This window comes from Rhamphochromis longiceps, linkage group LG1 (assembly GCF_057381845.1).
Source record: "Rhamphochromis longiceps isolate RC_006_pf linkage group LG1, R_longiceps_female_GT1.1, whole genome shotgun sequence".
NCBI lineage: Eukaryota > Metazoa > Chordata > Actinopteri > Cichliformes > Cichlidae > Rhamphochromis > Rhamphochromis longiceps.
In genome coordinates this window covers 4,223,513-4,245,833 of record NC_140557.1, presented here as the reverse complement: position 1 = coordinate 4,245,833, position 22,321 = coordinate 4,223,513, and the positions used below count along the sequence as shown (strand labels likewise).

The 22,321-nt window shown below is 41.1% G+C and overlaps 1 protein-coding gene and 1 long non-coding RNA gene across 4 annotated transcripts in view; one reads left to right on the top strand and one right to left on the bottom strand.

Annotated features, from left to right (window-relative positions):
• LOC146678143 (neural-cadherin-like) overlaps positions 1-22,321 on the top strand; it is a 334,730-nt gene that overhangs the window by 306,438 nt on the left and 5,971 nt on the right. The window lies entirely within an intron of this gene.
• On the bottom strand, positions 6,112-12,757 carry LOC146678144 (uncharacterized). Of its 3 annotated transcripts, none has more exons than XR_014912148.1 (4): positions 12,243-12,757; positions 8,670-8,793; positions 8,354-8,423; positions 6,112-8,179 (listed from the first exon to the last, which is right to left on the bottom strand). It is a non-coding gene; the product is annotated as an uncharacterized LOC146678144 (long non-coding RNA). The 3 variants fall into 3 exon arrangements; XR_014912144.1 differs by having other exon boundaries at positions 8,730-8,793; XR_014912149.1 differs by having other exon boundaries at positions 8,670-8,790.

Genomic DNA, 22,321 nt, shown 5'->3' with positions numbered 1-22,321 from the left:
TCCTGCGCTCGATCGGTCAAGCATTCCTCACTCTGAAATTTAAGTAGCAACGAGAGAGACTTCTTTTTTTCTTTTTTTTTTTAAGCCTTCATCAAATATTTCTTGTGCACACTCCAAATGTTTGAATAGCAAGAACAAAAGAAGGGCAGCAACTCTCAAAAGCAGTTCTCTGAGAATGTTGTGATTGGTGAAGATTAAAGACAAATTCTACTCCCAAAAACGTTCATATTCGCTCATTCCCTTTGATCCTGATCTGTTGTGTGGTTTGATATGGTCAGCTATGAGCTTTCCCTTGTCTGCTGGTACTGAGGTTCCTACAACATGAAGGCTTCATAGTTGGTGGGGTGTGTGTGTGTGTGTGTGTGTATTCTAGCACCTCCAGCACATAAGTCATTTTAACGTGTGTGATACTTGGAGGATGAATCTTTAATAAGTGGGGTGATCCTTGACTTTACTTTCCATTTGTACCAAGTTGACATTTGTAGTTCGAATGAGACATTTCAACAGCTGTTAGCTAGATTGCTATCAATTTTCAAGAGGCGGTGGTGTCAGAAACACACTTGACTGAGAGGCTGCTATTGGAGGATTGACTGGGAACATTTTAAAGGCTTCCTTTTATTTCCTGTTTGACTGGTTTAACCTGCAAAAGTTTGGAAAAATGGTTTAGGCTAAAACAAACCCATTAGTAAAGTCCTGTTATAAAGCCTTGAGGTCAGTGTAGGGTTAGAGATGTGTAATAGCAGATTATATTAGTCACAGCCACTTTAGAATTTCTCCATCCATCCATTCGCTTCCGCTTATCCTTTTTCAGGGTCGCGGGAGGCGCTGGAGCCCATCCCAGCTGTCATAGGGCGAGAGACAGGGTACACACAGAGACAAACAACTATTCACACTCACATTCACTCCCGCATTCACACCTATGGGCAATTTGGATTGATCAATTAACCTATTCCCACTAACTGCATGTCGTTGGCCTGTGGGAAGAAGCTGGAGTACCTGGGGAGAACCCACGCAAACATGGGGAGAACATGCAAACTCCACACAGAAAGACCCCTGATGGTGGAATTGAACTCGGGACCTTCTTGCTGTGCAGCAACAGTGCTAACAACCGTGCTTTAGAATTTCTAATGAACCCTTATCTTAACAGCATACACTCGCCAGCAGCTGCTGGTATTTGGTTGGATTTTGCCTGAATTTTCATGGCATAATTTCAACAAGGTGCTGGAGAAAAAGAGATTTTGGTCCATATTGATTTGATAGCATGTTAGCTGCACATCCATGATGTGAATCTCCTGTTCTACCACATCCCAAATTTGCTACTATCCTGATATCACAGCAGAAATCAAGACTGCTGAGACCAGGCCAGGCTAATTTTCTGTTGTCTAGTTTCTGGTGAGCCCATGTTAGCTGACAGGATCCAGTGTGGTCTCCTGCTTCTCTGACCCATCCGGTTCAGCGTACTGTGTGTTCAGAGATGCTCTTCTACAAGTAGTTATTTAAGTTATTGTTACCTATTCATATGATGAAGGAAATGTGAGTACAGAAAGTCAGTATTTTACAAAAAAAATCTGCTAATACTTATTAACTTAAAATTTCAAGTAAATATCATTTGTTTTATATCACAGTAAAAACAGATCAGGTCATTTTGATATAAACAGCTGGATTACCAGCTGGAAACCAGCTTCATTATTAAAACTTCAGCTGGGTTTTTCTTCGTTCATCTCTCTGTAGAAAAATAGACCAGTGACTCATCATGACCTGTGGAAAAAAAATAATGGATGTAAATCCACTTGAATTTTTAGCATCATTTATATGTAAGGAAATGCATGATTTTGTGCCTGATTTCATCATGAAAGAAATGATACATTCATGCAAAACCTCATGAAGATGAAATAATGCATGACCTCATTCATGCCTCAATGCATGAACAATGCAAAACCTAATGTGGTCACAAGGGCTAGATGTTAGGACGATTCCTGATGTCATTAAAACATTGAAATGATATTTTTAGCTTGAACATCCATGGAGCAGTCTTTGAGGAGTCATGTTTCTCCTCCACTGATTGGACTGAGAGACCAGCAGCACTGACACAGTCAGTCCCCGGGGTGCTCCTCGGGGGTTCTGAGTTCAGAGCAAAGTTTCTAGTTCAGAAATGTCAGCACGGCTCCAAACCGAGTCAAAGTCCAACTGGCAATCTCTTGAGTATTTTAATGATTAATGGCATAGTCCTCTGAATGTATCATGTAGCTGGAATATTGATTCTGCACAGCGCAATGCAAATTAATTTATTCTTTTTGCTTCTTCGGGCTTTTACGTGCGTGGAGCTTTGCGTAGATATCATCCCTTCTTTGCACGCACCTCTATGCCCTCATGTTGTGTTTCAGCAGCTGTTTTTCTCTCAGGATTATGTTGTTATTGCATTATTAACTTGGCTTATTACTGCTGGCTTGACACTGACATCCAATACTTGCTTGTTTTTCTGAACACCTTTTCTCTTTAACTCATTCCAAGTTTTTTCCTTTTTCCTTCGCCTCAAGGAGCTTTATATTGTACAGTAGATTGTACAACAATAAATATTCGAAAGATAGATAAGTTTGCATTTGACTACAGAAAAGCAGTCAAATGCAAACTTATCTTTTTTAAACAGTCATGTCAGAACATCAATAACGTAGGCTCTATGTAAAAGATGGACATAGACAGCATGGTTTGTAAAGCGATGATGGCTATTATCTTCAAACCTTGGGAAGATTCAGCGTTACATTTTTTCCACCATGTTAATCTAAAGAAATTCAGTTACCTTCTTTTTAGGTTTTCAGGACTACTGTGACTTGGATGATTGCGAATCTACACAGACATGCTGCCACCATGTTTTTGTTTTTGGAACCAGAAGGGACTTATCAACCAATACTAGCAATCAGGTGCAACGCACTGATGCATATACATGATAATTAGCTCTAAGTAACAGAATAGTTAAAGACTAGAATGTCACACTCAGAGCCTGGTTCTGCCGGAGGTTTCTTCCTGTTAAAAGGGAGTTTTTCCTTCCCACTGTTGCCAAAGTGCTTGCTCATAGGGGGTCATATGATTGTTGGTTTTTCTCTGTATATATTATTGTAGGGTCTATCTTACAGTATAAAGCACCTTGAGGCGACTGTTGTTGTGATTTGGCGCTATATAAATAAAATTGAATTTAACTGAATTTCTGTCTTCTCTGTTAGTACAATTAATCAAACCCCGTTTTCTATTATTTTTAAAATCTCCTTTAAACGTCTTTATTTTTGCTGTAAATTTGTATTTTTATTTGGACATTGCTTCCAGCTCTGAAAAAGCCAGTGCCTTAAATCTGCATTCTTTCCGCTGGCCAGCAGGGGGCGACTGTGGTTACACAGTTGTAGTTGTAGTGATACCAACATACATTTAATTCTATTAGCCAATCAGCAATACAGCAGCTACTATGACAAATATACTAATGAACAATACAGACGTCTGTGGATGATAGCAGCAGGTCTGAGACACGTGCTCGGTTCGGGGCTAAGACTCCATAACTGAGTATTGTTTTTAAAACAAATCTTAAAAACTGAAGTTTATCGTTTATTGTTTACACCCTTCTCTCAGAGGTTTGTAGAAATCCCAGGGAAGCACATGCAGCTTCAGGTCATTTGAAACTCTCTTAAATTAGGCTGCTTTTGCCATTTTTTTCTTGGCAGATCCTTTCAAGTTCTTTATATTAGATTGGAAGAATCTGTTAGCTGCCATTAGAGCTCTACAGAAATGCTTTAATGTGTTTTTATTTTTCTATGATACAGCAGAGGAGCTGCTGAGCATTCTTGGGAATTAGACCCTCCTCTGCCTTTTTCACCTGAGGTGATACTCTGGCTTCCTGCGAACTTAAAGCTGGGTGCTCGATCCGCTCTGTATCTGTCGATGAATAATGGAATGGGTTCCTGATCTTGCCCTCTGATGTTCTGAGGGGTTGAGTACCAGGCTGTAGTAGCAGCACCATGCTGTTAGTTTACAGACCTCCACCCTGTAGGGAGACTCAGTCCAACCACTGTAGTGTCGTCTGGAGGCTTAATAATGGTGTTTTGCTGTGGCTGGCTGGAACGCGAATGTTGAGTACCTGGAGTTCTGCCCGAAGCGTTCAATTTTTTTCTCATCAGACCAGACCTTTTGTTTCATCAGACTTTTTTTTTCTTATGCTTTCAGAGTCCTTTAAATGCAGTCTGGCAAACTTTAGGCGAGCTGTCGTGTGTCTTTTACTCAGGAGTGGCTTCCATCTAGCCACTCTACTCTAAGTGTCTGATTGAAGGACTGCTACTGAGTCAGTTACTTTTGGCTGAACAACCAACTCTCGGAAAAGTCCTGGTGGTTCCAAATTCCCTTTTCTCTGAAACACTCCAGCACTCTTCAGATCTACTTCTTTCCCCTTTTTAAAAAAATCACAGATGAGTTTCCATGAATTTATGGCTTGGCGCTTGTTTTGACATCCACTGTGAATTGTGGGGTGTTAGATACACAGATGTGGGCCTTTGACAACTAAGTGCAATCTATTCAATTTGCCTCAGGAGGACTCTGGTTTTATCCTTGTCAAATGAAATGAGTTACTATTATACAGATGCATTGCTAGCCATAAAAATCCACCTGGACATGAAGTCCTTTACTCGAATCAGAGTTTGGGGTTTTATTGTGTATTAAATTTGCTACACTGTCTTATATGAACTAATTAACCCTTTAAAGCCGGTCGGAGCGGGCACGCTCCGTTTTGCGTAACTATTTTAAAATCCCGGTAGCACTGCAACCACGTAAGCTAGCGCAATAATTTTTTTTTGCATATGAAACTGGAGGAGTTGTACTTACAGTCACAGTTTCCTTCCACATATAGCTTTGCAAAAACTGCATAAAAAGCACTTGCAGCAACAAAAACATAATATTCCAGAAACACGCTTTGCCAATCCGATCAGCTGTTTGTAACACTTCCTACGTTGGAATAGACGTCAGCACGAACTTTCGCATGTCCGCCATTACCTGCCCAAAACCGGAAGTGACGTCGTTTTCGCGGAAATGTAGTTTTTTACCATCAGGGCCTCATGAGCCTATACTGGTGTTTTTAAAAGTTATCTTTGACTTTATGACTTTCTGTGTCGTTTCTGGGATGCTTAGGACTCATATTGCACTGCTGGAAATATTTTATTTTGATGCATATGCTGTTATTTTGCAAATTTGCATTATAATATTTATTTTCGTTTTTCCTGCAGTGTATAAAAATTGGTGTATTTCAAAAATAAAACTATGAAGACGCTCAAAATAAATTTCCTGTGGTGGGAAACTATTTTGTGCAACTTTTTAGTATTTACAGTTTTGAGGGATAAGCCTCTTTAAATTTCTCTAACTAGAAATATATGTTAAAAAACAAAAACGATTTTCAATTTGTTTGTAGTTTATTGCACTTTTTTGCAATTTATGTAATTACTATGCACTTAATGCAGACATATTATAAAAATTTGGGCTATAATGGTTGTATTGATGTATATCAACTTGAAATGCTCCCAAAAATGGCACTACGGCATGTAAAAATATAATATAAGCTCTGGCGGACTTGGTTCTATGGTAGGGTTAATACTTCCATTACCATGCTGCTGCATGGTAAATGTACAAATTGTATTACTTTTTATTAGAATACCTATTTTTAATACTCTCTGAATATTTTCAGTATGTTTTAGGCTTAGAAGTGATACCATGCACATGCTAAAAATAAGTGTTTATTATAAAATGAACATAGTCTGAAAGTACACAAAGTATGTCCCAAAGGTCAAGAGTTCCTCTTTAAACTCCAGTGGCTATTTTTTAGCATTGAATGTGATATTTTTGTATTATGGTGAATCTGTTCATCATTGTCAGGTGGTGTTATTGTCATAGATGAGCGGTTTTCAGACTGTGGTGTGGGCCCCAGTGCTGGGTCGTGGAGTTTTTTGATGTTTAGGGAAAATGAATAAGCCAGAATTTAGTGGTGCAGTCACACTCATGTTTATTTAAGCAACATTCAGTGTTGATTATTGACTAAAGCTTCAGATTCTGAGGTGGGGAAAGCCAGAAAAGGTTGGAGAACCGGTTTCCTAAATATTTATTTTGTTTTCACACACAGAGCCAATCCATGTTCACAGCATGCCACAAAAATACATTCTTCAATCCACGTCAAAACTCAAACTGAACTCTTTACTGGGCCACAGCAGATCGGTTCTAGGACATTTGCAGCAGTATAAGGGGGCAGATGGTTTTACGCTGGGAGGTTGCTCCTGCTCCAGTGCACTAGTTTCATTGTGTGTGGATAAAATAGCAACATCAAGACCAAATGTATGCTTACAAAAAAATAGATAAATAATCAGACAATACTGCTCAATGCTCAAAAGCCAAATAGTTATTTTGTCTTAAATAATAAACCAATCTATCGTCTAAGTGCCCCACACAGCAGTGGTCTTGACAGCACAGATGCAGACTCTCTTAATCTTCCCTAAACACAGCATGGACTGCTTTTTATTGAACGCACCACCAGATATGTCTTTATATGCCATAGAATATCCCACTGAAATAGCACGAGCACCTACTTAAATCATGTAGAGATGGATTTTCCGATCCATCTAAATGATGTAAATTAAGGCTAATTAGTGTGACAGAGACGTTCTTCGCTGCACTGTTTCATGTATGCATTGGCAGAGCTTGCAGTCTGTGCTGAAGGTGCGTGTTGATGACCCTTTGTCTTACCACCTCCTCACGCAGGAACACTGAGTATTATTCAGCTTCATGTAAATACATATTGAAACTCAAAGCCACAAACAAACACACACTCGCAAAAATATCACAATAATCTACAGCTTGATTTACTATATTTAGATGAGGCGTTTTATTTAGAGACCATAACACCAAATGTGCCCTCACAGATAAATCATCACAGTCACAAGATAACTGTTTTTTGGGGGGGGGGGGGTCATCCATATTAGTTTATATTTGTTGTCTTGACTGTGTTTTAGGGATCTTTGCAGCAAATTCCATGTGCACGCATTTGGGCGTAGTCTAAGGAGCTTGGAAAGAAAAGCATCTGGACTTCTTTAGGTTTCTTGAAGACATTTCATCCAAGAAGTACTATTGGTGGAGAGTCCCAAATTTTAAGTCTCCCAGAGGGCCATGGACCCCCTATTGATCCTCTGCCTAATCACACAAACCAAGGTGTGAAAACGGGTGTGGGCCATAGTCAGCCAAGGTTTCGGGTGAACCCATTGTGAAACCTAGCCTCATCCTATCTATCATGTGACTTGCTAAGGTTATAAATGGCCCAGGATGTGAGTGAGCGTGAAGGCGTCTGGGAAGGAACCTCAAAACTGGATTATAGATGGCAGACAATTGCATGTCCCGGATGACTGAGAACCTACACAGACACATTTGGGCATACTTGACTTTTGAGTAGTGACCAGCTGAAAAGGTTTGGCACCAAACAATCAACTTCATTTATGCTTGCAGTAACATTTTAGGTCTACAACTTTTGGAGAAAGCCATCGAACAAAAACAAGCTGTTTAGGTCATCAGCTGATGTCAGATAAAAATGCCTTAAATGGCATTTAAATGCATTTTCACACATATACTTTAATTTCTCTGTTCCAAAATCAGTTGATGGTTTGGTTTCTTTTCACTCTGAGCAAACTTCAATCAAACCAGCATGCGTCACTACAGAATGCTTATTAGCCAGATGTATCTGGGACAGGACCAAGAAATTGACAGCATTTCTAGCACACAATGGCAGATGGTGTAAGCTGTGGTTTGAGGAAGGAGTCAGAGGGGACTGGTGCAGCTCCAGAACCAGACAGAACACCGTGTACTAATGGGAGGTGAATGATTTGAAAGAGGGAGCGAGGTTGGGGCATGTAAATTAGAACAAACAAGCTTGTAGTGCAGTGGGGTCATATATACAATGTGTACTGGAAGGGCAGTCTATGAGGCTCATGGAATTCAGATATGGAGAGTGGGCAATGAACCCTGGACGCTGTGGAGGGTTCATGGTTTCAGTCTTAGGTCTTTGTTTCCCCCGCTGTAAAGAACATGCCAGGCTAGTTCTCCCATCATTCAGTCCTTGTTCCTGCCTTACACCTGGAGCCGGTCCCTGGAAGCTGGAAACAGAGGATGAGATTCCCTGCAGAGATCAATAAATAAAAAAATAACAATAATAATCAATAAAAATTGATTATTGTGATTTACCTGCAACTCTAATCTTTGGCTGGTTAGATGCATGTGTAACCCTCATTTTTCAATATCACGGTTAACAGCACATTTCCATGTAGACTTTAGTGCTAGTTTGTTTACCTACTCTTGTTTGCCTGCCGGGGCTCAGCCTGCCAGCATCTGTGGATCAAACGCAGACACGTCCCTCCAGCCATCTGAGATGAAAAGGAGCTTTTATATTATAAAAAGCCATTAAAGATACAATGATGGTGACAGTGTTTCAGGGTGGAAAATTACTTAACATGATTTCAATTCGACTTGAAGGCATTTAGGTTCAAAGAGAAAGACTTGAAAGTGCACCTTGGCCCAAAACACAAAATCATTAACTTTCAATTACATGTATATATTACTAAATCACCATGATTGTCATCCCAAGGCACTTTTCACAGTAAGGTAAATACCTTTCAGTATTTTAGATGGAAACCTCTATGACATAACTATTCTCTATGAGCAGAAGGAACCTTTTAACAGTAGGACGTCTCCGGTAGAAGCAGACTCTGGGAGGGCAGCCATCTGCCGTGACTGCTTAGAAAGACCAGACAGAAAAGAAGATCTTAGAGAGACAAGAAACAATACAACAATAAACGCTCGACAGGTTGCATCATAAGTACAGAACATGCAGTTCTCCATATACCTGCAGAAAGTGAAGGAGGAGAGAACACAGCACAAGCAGGAGGGAGACGATATATAGGTGCACCTTTGTAGCGACATTGCTAACAGTTTTCAGATTAAAGCGTGCTGTTTAAGGCAGCAGTGGCAGCTGTCACCTGTAGAGCTGGATGATTGTTCAAATACTTTGGGGACCGACACTGAACTCGGTCCATCACAGGGGAAATTTGCCTGCTGATTTTTTTATTTTATTTTTTGATGATGAAATTTCCTCAAGGCAAAAAAGTGCGCAAAGTAATTTAAAATTAATTTAGAGTCAAAGCCAGCACAATGTTCCTGAGCTGCTTTTTGTCCCTCACGAGTGCCATTAAACCTGCTTCTCACTGGGACTCAACCAGCTCCTCACATGGGCCATTAAAACCTGCATCGCCTCAACCAGCAGGCTCAGCCGGAGTCCCCTCAGTCCTTCTGAAAAATAACATTTTAATTTTATTTATGTTTATCTTTCCTGCAAAACTCAAAAGTGATGGATGATTTATTAAAAGCACTACAGAGAATAAACTGCTGATCGGTATTTGTATGTTTGTTTTGTGGCTTTTTATGTTTGCGTTCTTTGTCTTTTTCTTTGTTTGTTTATAGTTCTTTGTTTTGAAGGAAAACTCACTGCCCAAGATAAGTGGGTCAACCCAGCACTGCATAAAAGAAACCATCTATGTGAGGCAGTATCGCGTATCCTCACTGGCTTTGTTTTATGTTACTTTACTGACCCTGTATTTAAATTCGGGTCCAAAAATGCAAATGATGATGCAGTTTCTGTAATTGTGCCTTTGCATGTCACAGCATTGAGTTTTAAATCAAACAGTCAAGATGTGACTGAAGTACAGGCTTTCAGCTTCAATTCAAGGGGTTTAACAAAAGTATTGCATTAACTGTTGAGGAATTATAGACATACACAGTCCCCTGTTTTTCAGAGACTCTAAAGTAATTGGACAATTGACTGACAGCAGTTTCATGACCAATTGAGGTCTGTTGCCTTGTTATTCCATGACAAGTTAATCCAAACGTTGTATTTTGTAGCTGTTCACAGGAAATTTCAGAATGAGGTGCAGTGAGATGTTGATGCAAGCAGTGTTGCCAACTCCTCAGTAAGGAAAATCGCTATTGGCTGTCCTAAAAGTCGCTAGAAGTCGCTAAATGATGTCATTGCCTAATTTGCATAATTGGTCATGCTAATGTAATTGTAACCAACATTGTAGACGAGAAAAATAACATCGTGGAAGAGACATAAAGGGAGTAAAAAACGTCCTAAATGCATTTAGAATTTATTTAGAACTACAAATTAAATTTCTTTTAGCAATTATTGTTTTTTTTAATGTCACAATTCCAACCCTGATCCTCTATCCGGGCTTGGACCGGCAAAAGTGACCCGATATAGGCACTGTGGTGGAGTTACTGTGTGTGTGTGTGTGTGTGTGTGTGTGTGTGTGTGTGTGTGTGTGTGTGTGTGTGTGTGTGTGTGTGTGTGTGTGTTTATAAGTAGTTTTAAACCTTGTGATCCACAAAACAACATAACAGTAAAAGAAGTACTGACTGCGTTACAGTCAGTGTGGGAGCAGCGGCTTCGCTCATGCGCGATTCATTTGCAGTTTGGACGCATAGGTGAACATCTTCTGCCCTGATAGCAGCTGGGGGAGGACTATCCTCCGCCTGTGAGCGCTTTGGCACGGGCAAGGTGCCCACGGCAGCACCGCTGCTTGTTGAGAGTAAGAGCGATACGCGCTTTCACGTCAAAAAGTCGTCATAAGTCTCCAATAATACCAGAAAAAGGCGCCAGATTTGTCGCTAGACGCTTTTTAGAAAAAAAAAAAGTTGCTAAGGGGTCTGAAAATTCGATAAAATTTGGCGACAAAGTTGGCAACACTGGATGCAAGTGAAGGATAACATGTTTAGGCTCGAAAACCAAAGTAAACCCATCAGAGAGAGAGAGCGAAAGGTTTAGGAATGGACAGATTTTACTGGACTATTGTTGGTCTCAGTCTTTTAACTTCAAATATTTACTGTTGTTAATTTTCACCTGGTCTTTAAGTCAGACGTCATTAGCCGTGTCTGGGCCCAATCTTTGCCACAGAGTTGAAAAACTGTCAAAATTTTTTCATCTGTAACAAAATGATCAGCGTTGCTGCATTACCAGGTGTAAGAATTAAGTTTAACATCCAGGCATCCACGAAAACACAATTTATTAAATGTAACAGAGTTAGAAGTTAGCAGGAAGTTAGCTCACTAGTTTCCACCTAAATATAATATAGCATGATCTGACTGAGAGAGTTCTGAAACAATTCAAACGTACAGCTCTGTTATCACTTCCAACATAAATGAAGACAGAAAACTAAAAAGCAGTGACGTTTGTAGGGTTACTGAAGTTGGGCTAGCTGGTATATAATGATGTGCTACATGATCGCTAGCAACACAGCTATGTTAGCATAGCATAAACACAGTGAAGCTGGAGGATGAACGCTAACTTTTTTCCACTCGATAAAAGTTAACGTGAAGGTTCCCGATGGTTAGGGACAAATGCAATCGCATAGCAGGATGCTGTAAACGGACCAAACTTCAGTCAGGAGAACAACTGAGATAATCCATCCACAATACGAGGTTAGTTTTAAAAACTGAGCTTTAAAATAAACAGTGGTAATAAAAACTGAGAGAGGCCGACAGTGATCACTGACTGTTTTTAGGAGCTTGTAGATTAAATAGAACAAGATGCAAAGCAATAAAACATGTTAAAAACACAACATCCTTATTAAACGCAGAGTAGTTTGGGCCCGGAAGCAGGATTCATCACGTCATCACTTAAAGACCGGATTACGATCTTTTCAAATTTGGATTAGTTTGATTGTTCTTACCTCTCAGCCATAAAAGGGTGATGGGGTATTGTCGTCACCCTGCTGGGCAGACACCTAACCATAATTATATCTGCTGAAAATCTAGACCTTGTATTCCAGTGAAGTTTTCCGAAACTCTTCTGAATGCAATAAGTAGAGAACGAGGTGTGTCTGTCTATCAGTGCGCATCATTAGCAGCCTGTTTATCTGCAGTGCATTCTCACAGTTAATGTCTGCGCCGACTGTTTGTGGACAAAACGCTGATTGCATTTATATTTTAACGGTACGTGGATCTGAACGCCCCCCCAGGCCGCTTCGGATGATCTGAAATTCCACACTCGATGAAAGTGAACACTTCAACCCAACAAGAACAGAGTTCAGCGATCCAAGGTGCATGCTGATGTGTTGGAAAACTCGCCAGAATGCGCACAGAATTAAAAGTACTGAATGAAGCAAGAAAAAAAATCTATTTTTAATTCTTACCTCTCCACAGCAAACGTTCGCTGTAGCTTCTCTGTCTGTTTGTACCCCGTGCTCCAAAATGTCCCAGTGTGAGGGTCTATTCATAGCCGCATCTTTATCAGAGCGCAGCTGAGATACGACTGCACCTCTATGACACCACTGGCACAATTTTTTTTTACAACAGGAGGTGGAGGATTAAAGAAAGGACACATTTTGATCAATAACAAGAGCAGTGGAGAGTGCAAAAGATACAAAGACTCGCTGAGCACAGTTACCTTGAGAAAGCGAACAATACAGAAAACTAAGCTAAGACATTGGACAGATACTGGCCTTGGATTAAGTGTTTTATTAACTTTCCACGCAGGGCTTTACTGCCCTGTGAGCTAAATGAATTACATTCAATAAGTAATAAGAATAACTTTGGGGGCCAATTTACTTAGTTTTTTATGCATGAATATAGTCAGTGTGGGAAGATTTGTATTACTACAACTGAGGGGCAGTTTGGCTTCCCAAACAGTGCCTGGAAATTCAGCGCCTGCAAGGAATCCATTATTAATGTTCAACCCTATCATTTTCCGGTACATGTAGTCATTTAACTCCAGGAACCAGAGGAAAAAACAAAAAGAACTCATTGCACCTGTGAATGTGTAGAGACGTTGTCTGCTGCATATTGGTACTGACCTTAAAATCCTGTTTAAAATATAGCACAACAAAAAAAGCAGCGAGAAGAAGAGTAGTGATAGATCAAGCCCACAGAGACAGATGGCTCCAGTAAGCAGAATTATAGTTTGATGAGGTAAAATCCATACTATATTATTGACCTGTGTTGACGTTCTCATAGACACTGATCTCATTGCAGGGCAGCTCGGATATTGATTGTCTGACTGGAAATCCCATTACGCACTCGCTCATTCAGTGCCATTTGAACTGCTGAAGGTACGATGGATATCCCTGCTCATCACAGAGAGTAGCGGCATGCCACCTCGCTGCACGCAGTCTTATAAAGAAAGTCGAGTTTTAAGGGTCTCTATGCCCGACATTTACTTGTTAGCAGCGCTTGTAACACTCATCGTGAAGCGAGCGACGGGCTGGAAGTGAAGTGGTTTAGGCGAGGTTTTAAGGAGCGTGCGCGAATAGCCCAGGGCGTCTGTTGAAGAGCCAGAAATAGCTGAAGGGTTTGACCTAACGTAGCGCTTGTTGTTAAAGTCCAATGGAATCAATAGACACAAACTTTAAAGAAGGGGTGGAGCGGCTGAGTGGAGGAAGAGAACCGTTAGAGGAGTTTGGACGGAGGGAGGGCGAGTTGAAGGCAGGAGTAAGAGTTAAGCAGAGAGAGTGAGAAAGGAGTGATGGTCAAAGACAGCACAGGACCTTGGAGGCAGTGTAAACAAATAAACACATAATCTTTCTTTTCAGGCTCGCTCTTTACTTTCTCCAGCACACACACACACACACACACACACACACACACACACTGTCAGAAATACCGATCAAATTCTCCATTTCTTTGTTTGCCCTCTGGAGAAGACTTTGAACAGAGCAGATTCTTCTTGTACACCCTGACCTCCAGCTTCCTTGCTCACCTCCCCGTGGAGCTCACTCCAGCCACCTCTTCATACACACACACACACTTGCTTCTCAGCAGAGGGGAGCAGGAGAAACATAAGCACATAAAGGCATAAACTCCACCGTCATAAACTAAGCAGTAACACACCTCTTATATTTCCAGATTATTTGCTTCAGTCTATAGAGGTTCTATTTCTCTTCGTATAGGCCTGTGCCATAATGCGAAGGATATTGATTCATGCGGTGGAGCACAGCAATCTCACGTCAGCTTAGGATCACATTTCTTTGTGTGCTTTGTCACATCTTTTCTTTTGTGCTGTGGGAAAAAGAAATGCTTAATGAAGCGTTGGTTAGCCTGCACAAATGTACGTGTAACTCATAGTGAAACTGGATTTCTAGTCGTTCATTAACCGCTCACTGTTTAAAAGCCTTAAAGCCTCTGAAAATGTGGGGGTTGGAAAAAGAGGCAGTACACTGTGAGTAACCATAACAAGCAAATTTCTTTTTCAAGGTCATCTCCTTCTGTAACGCTGGACCCCGTTTAGCTCTCTTACTACACTTGGATCACTTGCAGTCCAATGCACTGCCAATTTCAGCATGGTCCTCTAACGTGTGCAGAGAAATCATCTGACAGACGATCATCACAGGCGATGGGAGCTGGTCCCAGCACAAAGTTTAGGACTGTGCTCAAGGTTGTTTTCTTTTTGTATTTCACAGGTTTGTGCAACATGAATTTGTCTTTCAGGCTCAATCTGTCAAGATTCATTCACCAGCTATTTAATTTTGTATCTATATTTATATATATATAATCCACCCATTTCATGGTAGCAACACAATGCATTTTAGCATCTAGGCAACAAGGTTAAACTGAGTATCAGAATGAGGGGAAAAAGATGACTTAGGCAACTTGGTGTGGTTGTTGGTGCTAGATTCTGAGTATATCAGAAAGAAAATAACCAGTGGGCAGCAGTTCTCTGAGTGGAAATGTCTCGTTGATGTCAGAGGATAATTTATATAGGGAGTATATAATATATAGAACTAAAAATGCGGAAATGAAATATAAACTATATAAAAATAAGTTGGTATTAATATTGAGGAAAGCTAAGAAAGATTACTATAATAAAGTTTTTCAGGAAAACAAAAATAATATTAAGGGCATTTGGAATATTTTTAAAGAGGTATTGGGTAATAAGAACACACCCATAGTTCGGCCTAATTATTTTATTAATAATAATCAAGTTGTTAAAGATAAGACCGAAGTAGCAAACGAATTCAATTCTTTTTTTGTAAATGTTGGACCTACCTTAGCAAATCTAATCAGGAAAAATGATGATCCAGGAGATGAGGAAGCCTGGATAGGTGATAATAGAATGGTTAATTCCATATTCTTAGCCGATACTACCATAAAAGAAATAGTAGCAATCGTAAAAAATTGTAAAAATAAAAAATCTACTGATTGTGAAGGTATAGACATGGTCATAATTAAAAAGACAATAGATTGTATAAGTACTCCTCTTTGTTATATTTTTAATCTTTCGCTACAGTCAGGAGTATTCCCTGACAGAATGAAAGTGGCAAAAGTAATACCATTATATAAATCAGGAGATAAGCATAGTTTTAACAATTATAGGCCAGTGTCTCTTTTATCACAGTTTTCAAAATTGCTAGAAAAACTCTTTGCACAAAGACTTGATAGTTTTATTGAAAAATATCAACTAATACATGAAAACCAATTTGGATTTCGTAAAAATAGGTCAACGGCATTAGCGTTGTTGACTTTTATTGAAGATATTTCATCTGCAACGCATAATAATAAATACACAGTGGGAGTATTTGTTGATTTAAAAAAAGCTTTTGATACGATACAACATTCTATTTTGATTTCTAAATTGTATAACCATGGAGTGAGAGGAGTAGCATTGAATTGGTTAATGAGTTATTTAGAGAATAGGTTGCAATATGTTTATTATTTTGGCAATACTTCTGAAAGACTGAAGATTGTATGTGGTGTTCCTCAAGGTTCTATTTTGGGACCTAAACTCTTTAATTTATATATTAATGATATTTGTGACGTATCTAAAAGGTTAAATTCGATTTTATTTGCAGATGACACAAATTTTTATTGCTCTGGAGAGAATTTGAAAGACTTGGTTGAAATTATGACTTCTGAGATGTTAAGAATAAAAAAATGGTTTGATGTAAATAAATTATCTTTGAATCTGACAAAAACGAAATATATGATATTTGGCAATCGTGTAAAGGAGGATAAAGTCATTATGTTTATAGAGGAAGAATTGATTGAAAGAGTTACTGAATTTCGTTTTTTGGGTGTAATAGTGGATGAGAATTTGACATGGAAATCTCATATTGAACATATTAGAAAGAAAATGGTCAAAAGTATTTATATTTTGGGTAGTATAAGAGATTTATTAAATTATAAAACAATGCGTATTTTATATTTTTCTTTGTTTTTTTCATATATCAACTATTGTGTTGAAGTTTGGGGGAATACATATGAGAATACCATAAAACCTTTAAACCTATTACAGAAGAAAGTTATACGAATAATTCATAATGTTAAATATAGAGAACATACAAACAAATTATTTATAGAATCAAAATTATTAAAATTAGGAGATTTAGTGAAATTACGGACATTATTAATTATGTTTAAGGCTAAAAATAATATTTTGCCTTTTAAGTTACAAAGAGTATTTTTGATGTGTTCAAGGGGAGAAGAGAATAGAAGGAAATTTTATTTTAAACATCAGTTAGCCAGGACTACACAAAGATTAATGAGCACAACGGTTAGGGGTATAAGACTGTGGAATTCACTTCATTATAATTTAAAGAATTGTATAAATCTACAATGTTTTAAAAAGTGTTATATGTTTAAAACGATAACTCAGTATGAAGAATGCGAATGAATGTGATGTTGGTTTGGGATTCGACCGGAGAGAAATGTCAATATTAGTTTGTTCCTGATTTTTGGTGCCCATCGGTGATATAAGTTCGATGGTAGATAGGGGGCAGGGTTTAATAAGAATATTTTCTTCTTCCGGCTCCTTTTCACACATGGTTGTTGTGTTTTGTTGATAGAAGATGTGGTTGTTTTGTTTGATTTGTAGTACCAAGTGTGAAATAAATAAAAATGAAATGAAATGAAATGAAATAATGCTTTAAGCTAATAGGAAGGCAACATTTATCAAATGACCTCTGCAGTCGCCAAATCTCAATTGAATGGAGAACCTTTGGGATGTGGTGGAGCAGGAGATTCACATCATGGAAGTACAGCCAACAGGTCTGGGCCACATTTGTGATGCTGTCATGTTAATGTGGAGCAAAATCTTTGAGGAATGTTTCCAGAACATTTCCTGGCTACATAATGAAGCATTAGGTAGTTCTGGGCTTCACAAATGCATCCTCTGTCGTTACATTGTAACACCCAGGGTATCTCAAGATATAAAGGGCTGTGTTTAGTCATAGTATAAAGTAAATGTCATTTCACAGATATAATACCATCATATGCCCCAATCGTTTATAAAATGCTCCCATTAATATTGATTGATGTTGTCGTCAAAGTATCTATGAGCTCTGCTTTGTTTACATTCTGCTTCTACTACCAAACTAATGTTGGTTATATAAAAATATATATAAAATGCCAGCCTTGCAGTTGGTGTATTTATCTTTATTAACTGCAATACTGACTCTGCTTTTGTGTGTGTGATAAACGGTGAAGTGAAACCTTGGAAAGTGGAAAATGCACAGCAGAGAGAGTAAATGGTCTGTATTTGTATAGCGCTTTACTAGTCCCTATGGACCCCAAAGCGCTTTACACAACCTGTCATCCACCCATTCACACTGGTGATGGCAGCTACATTGTAGCCACAGCCACCCTGGGGCGCACTGACAGAGGCGAGGCTGCCGGACACTGGCGCCACCGGGCCCTCTGACCACCACCAGTAGGTAACGGGTGAAGTGTCTCGCCCAAGGAAACAACGACCGAGACTGTCCAAGCCAGGGCTCGAACCGGCAACCTTCCGATTACAAGGTGAACTCCCAACTCTTGAGCCACGAGTGCCTGTTTAAACGTCTGTACCTGGAAATGTTTGTGTTTGGCTTCAAAGGTCTACTTCCATGATGGTATTCTATAAAAGGACATCTTTTTTCTTTTTACGTTGCAATTCTGATGTCCATCTGTGCAAAAATATGTTTTTTCCTCTTTCCAAAAACTTCCTGCCATCAGGGTTCCACAGCCCACCCCTGTGTGGCCCCTCAGTGCATTAAAAGTAAATGTTTTAGGTCCACAAGAACAAAAGCATCTCTCACTACAAGGTCAGCTTTCAGAATTGGCTGCCTGCAACTTTGCCGTTACCCCAAAGTTACATTTCAGCTTTTGGGCTCAAAGCACAGGTGTTCAAAACAGGACTTCCAGGGAACTATCTGAAAAAGCTGCAGCACCAAACACATTGCAGATATGCAGCAGGAGTCTACCTTGAAGGGGAGATGTTCAGCCTGGTTCTGTAAGAGGTTTCTTCCTGTTAAAAACGGAGTTTTTCCTTCCCACCGTCACCAGTGCTTGCTCTTTTCAATGTATTATGGTGGAGTCTTTATCTTACAAAATAAAGGCTTCGGAGTGACCGTTGCTCTGATTTGACGCTGTATAAATAGAACAGAATTGAATTAAATTGCATTGAATTGAAACATAGCTCCACCGTGCTGCTGTGCCACAGGTGGTCAGAGTCCACAGGGCACCCTTATATTGTAAATCTTTAAAAACACTATCTATTATTTTGTCCTGGCTCTTGCTATTGTGCATTTTCCTCTCAATGGCCTTAAATCCTCCAGCCGTGTAATCTCATTGGCTCTGGGCACCTCCGGGCTGCTGGACCAGCTGCTTCTCCACATTGTTTCGACTCATTTATTGTTTCTGTCTTGGGGAAGCTCAGGGCACCTCACAGTAAATGAGGCTCATTGCAGTCAGGGCAGGGGGACTGAACCTGTGACCTTGTTTTTGCCAGTTCACTGTCTCTCGAACATGAAAGCAGCCACTGCAGCAGTCAGACACACGTGGGCTCTCCTGAAACAAAAGTCTTTTTTCTTTTAGCCCCTTTCCCCCTTGTTCTTGTTCACTCGCCATTAAAAGCCATAACGCCCATCTTAAAATGAAACAGCAAATCTCTTGAAACAATTTCGTCTTATATATCTGCCAGGCGCTGGAGTTGTGGTGAGGGGGGACAAGATGACAGTAAATGAATATTGATTTTTCCTCTCGTACTGTGCAGCTGGTTTCTGGCTGAGTGAATTTACTCTTACAGAGTTGTCAGAGGGTGGGCTGTTTAATGGGGTGTTATCAATTCACAGAGCGTTTGAGTGCTTTCTGTTGGTGTGCTTACATGATGCAGTGGCTGCTGGGTTTTAGTTATGATGTAAGAGAAAGACATTCAGAGTTAAAACGCAGGGGTTGATGCAGAAGAAGAGACCGTGCACGTTCAGATGGGTTTGAGTTGTTTAAGATTCCAGATTTTTCACGCTCGTGTCTTACCTCGGATTAATCGGATTTGAGCAGCTTGGGTATTTATAATGCTGCCAGTTGTTGTATGTGATTGCTGCTGTTCTCAAATGTGATTAAACACAGCTTTCTGCTGCTTTTGAAAAAAGGGAAGCAGATTTGAAGATAGCATATGTCTCTGTGAGTAATTCACTCAGTTAATGACGTCTGCTTGTAAATTATTAAATATTATTTAAACGCTGCACTCCAGATTCTACAAGTTGCCTCTTTTGCAGGAAACATGTGTTTTGATTCGGTTGTTTGATTTGAGAGTGGCGGGAAGTGCAGCTGAATTAAAGGGAAAAAATTAAAGTGTTTGTGTGGGTGTAAAGCAGGTTAATATTATGGAGAGGCTTAGAGTAGTATTATCAAAGGCGAGAGGTGATAGGTATGAGACAACATACGGGGGATTTGTTAGACATTTGAAAAGGTCACAGCAACACTACAGTGAGAAAGACGCAGAGACTGTTTGAGCAGAAAATCCGTGTGTGTGTGTGTGTGTGTGTGTGTGTGTGTGTGTGTGTGTGTGTGTGTGTGTGTGTGTGTGTGTGTGAGACACCCAGTTCATAATAATCTTTATTTATCTTTGACCGGGCCCAGGTGAAGCTGCTCAGTTCGCTCTCTGCGTGAAACGAGCCCTTTCAGCGCCCCTCCCTTTAAGCCCACTAGCTAATTGGCTGCCCCTCATAAACAAAAGGGTCAAACAGCAGGTGGGTGGGGTTGATGTTCTCATAGCTATGGTATCTGGCAGGCATGCCCGGGATATTTAGGACAGCTTGAAGCCTGTGTTTCTGGCTTACAGCATTAGTTTCAAACTTGTTCTGGCATGCTCCTCGTCAGAAGCCAGAGAAAGGTCACAGCCCACAGTTTTCATCCATTATCAACAATGAAAAAAGGGTCTACAGTGAAACGCGGCATACGTTGAATTTATTTAGAAGTGCAAATTTTACAGCACGATAGCAGGACCGTCACCTCACAACAAGGTGCTGGGTCGGAATCCACCTTTCTGGGCGGGGTTGTGATGTTCTTCCTGTGTCGGTGCAGGTTCTCTCTGGCCTCCTCACACAGTCCAAAAAATGTTGTTTAAGTTAATTTGTGATTAGAAATAGGCTGTATGTGACTGTGTTGGCCCTGTGATAGACAGGTGCCCATTCCAGGATGTACCCTGACTGGTCCACCAATACCAGCTGGGACAGGTTGAATTGGATAACTGGAAGCCTGACCCTGACTGCGGTGGCTCTGGGGCCCACTCCACAGTTTGACAATCAGTGGTTTACAGGCAGTACCTCAAGCACAGGCACGAACAACTGACAGCACCTGCAGTTCTTCTATTGGCCACTAGGGGCTGTTCAAGCAAGTGAATTCCCATAAGCTGCCATGTTAAATGTTAATCGTCCTGGTCGCGGAACACTGGACCAGCTCTTTATCCTCTCGAGGATACTTGAGGGTGCATGGGAGTTTGCCCAACCAGTCTACATGTGTTTTGTGGACTTGGAGAAGGCATTCGACCGTGTCCCTCGGGGTGTCCTGTGGGAGGTGTTGCGGGAGTATGGGGTGTCTGGCCCATTCCTACGGGCCATTCGATCCCTATACAACCGTTGCAAGAGCTTGGTTCGCATTGCCGGCAATAAGTCGGACTCGTTCCCGGTGGGTGATGGGCTCCGCCAGGGCTGCCCTTTGTCTCCGGTTCTGTTCATAATTTTTATGGACAGGATTTCTAGGCGCAGCCAAGTGGCGGAGGGCTTTCGCTTTGGTGGCCTCAGAATCTCATCTCTGATTTTTGCAGATGATGTGGTTCTGTTGGCTTCATCGGGTGAGGGCCTCCAGCTCGCACTGGAACGGTTCGCAGCCGAGTGTGAAGCAGCAGGAATGAGGATCAGCACCTCCAAATCTGAGGCCATGGTTCTCAGCCGGAAACGGGTGGAGTGCCCACTCCGGGTCGGGGATGAGTTCCTGCCCCAAGTGGAGGAGTTCAAGTATCTCGGGGTCTTGTTCGCGAGTGATGGGAGAAGGGAGCCGGAGATCGACAGACGGATTGGGGCTGCAGCTGCAGTAATGCGGACGCTGCACCGGTCCGTCGTGGTGAAGAGGGAGCTGAGTGTAAAAGCGAAGCTCTCAATTTACCGGTCGATCTACGTCCCTACCCTCACCTATGGCCACGAGCTGTGGGTAGTGTCTGAAAGAACGAGATCGCGGATACAAGCGGCAGAAATGAGCTTCCTCCGAAGGGTGGCTGGCCTCTCCCTTAGAGATAGGGTGAGAAGTTCGGCCATCCGGGAGGGGCTCAGAGTAGAGCAGCTGCTGCTCCACATCGAAAGGAGCCAGCTGAGGTGGTTCGGGCATCTGACAAGGATGCCCCCTGGGCGCCTCCTGGGTGAGGTGTTCCAGGCATGTCCCACCGGGAGGAGGCCCCGGGGCAGACCCAGGACACGCTGGAGAGATTATATCTCTCGGCTGGCCTGGGAACGCCTTGGTGTTCCCCCGGATAAGCTGGAGGAGGTGGCTGGGGAGAGGGAGGTCTGGGCCTCTTTGCTTAGGCTGCTGCCCCCGCGACCCGGCCCCGGACAAAGCGGATGAAGCTGGATGGATGGATGGATGGATGCCATGTTAAAATGTCCAGTGTAACACCTTAAATGTGATCAATTCTGGTTCCAAAACACTAATGACCAGAGACCAGAAAGCTAAAACCAGTGAGTGTGATTACGTCTGTCTTTTATATACAGTCTGTGGATTATTTTTATGTAGGCTGAGCTCACGAGCACCCATCATGACAGAAAAGCATAGTAGGTTCCCTTCAAGGTTAAATGTGTCAATGATGGGAGTGTAATTAATTCCAATAAGACATCAGGCGGCTAATTTTCCTCCCTCCCATTATCGAGGCCGGTATCAGTACCCTCTTAATGCCGTTTACAGTCAAACACTGTCAGCACTAAGTGAGCCGCCTATAATCCGAAGCATGTTCAGTGTCTACAAAGCCTGTCAG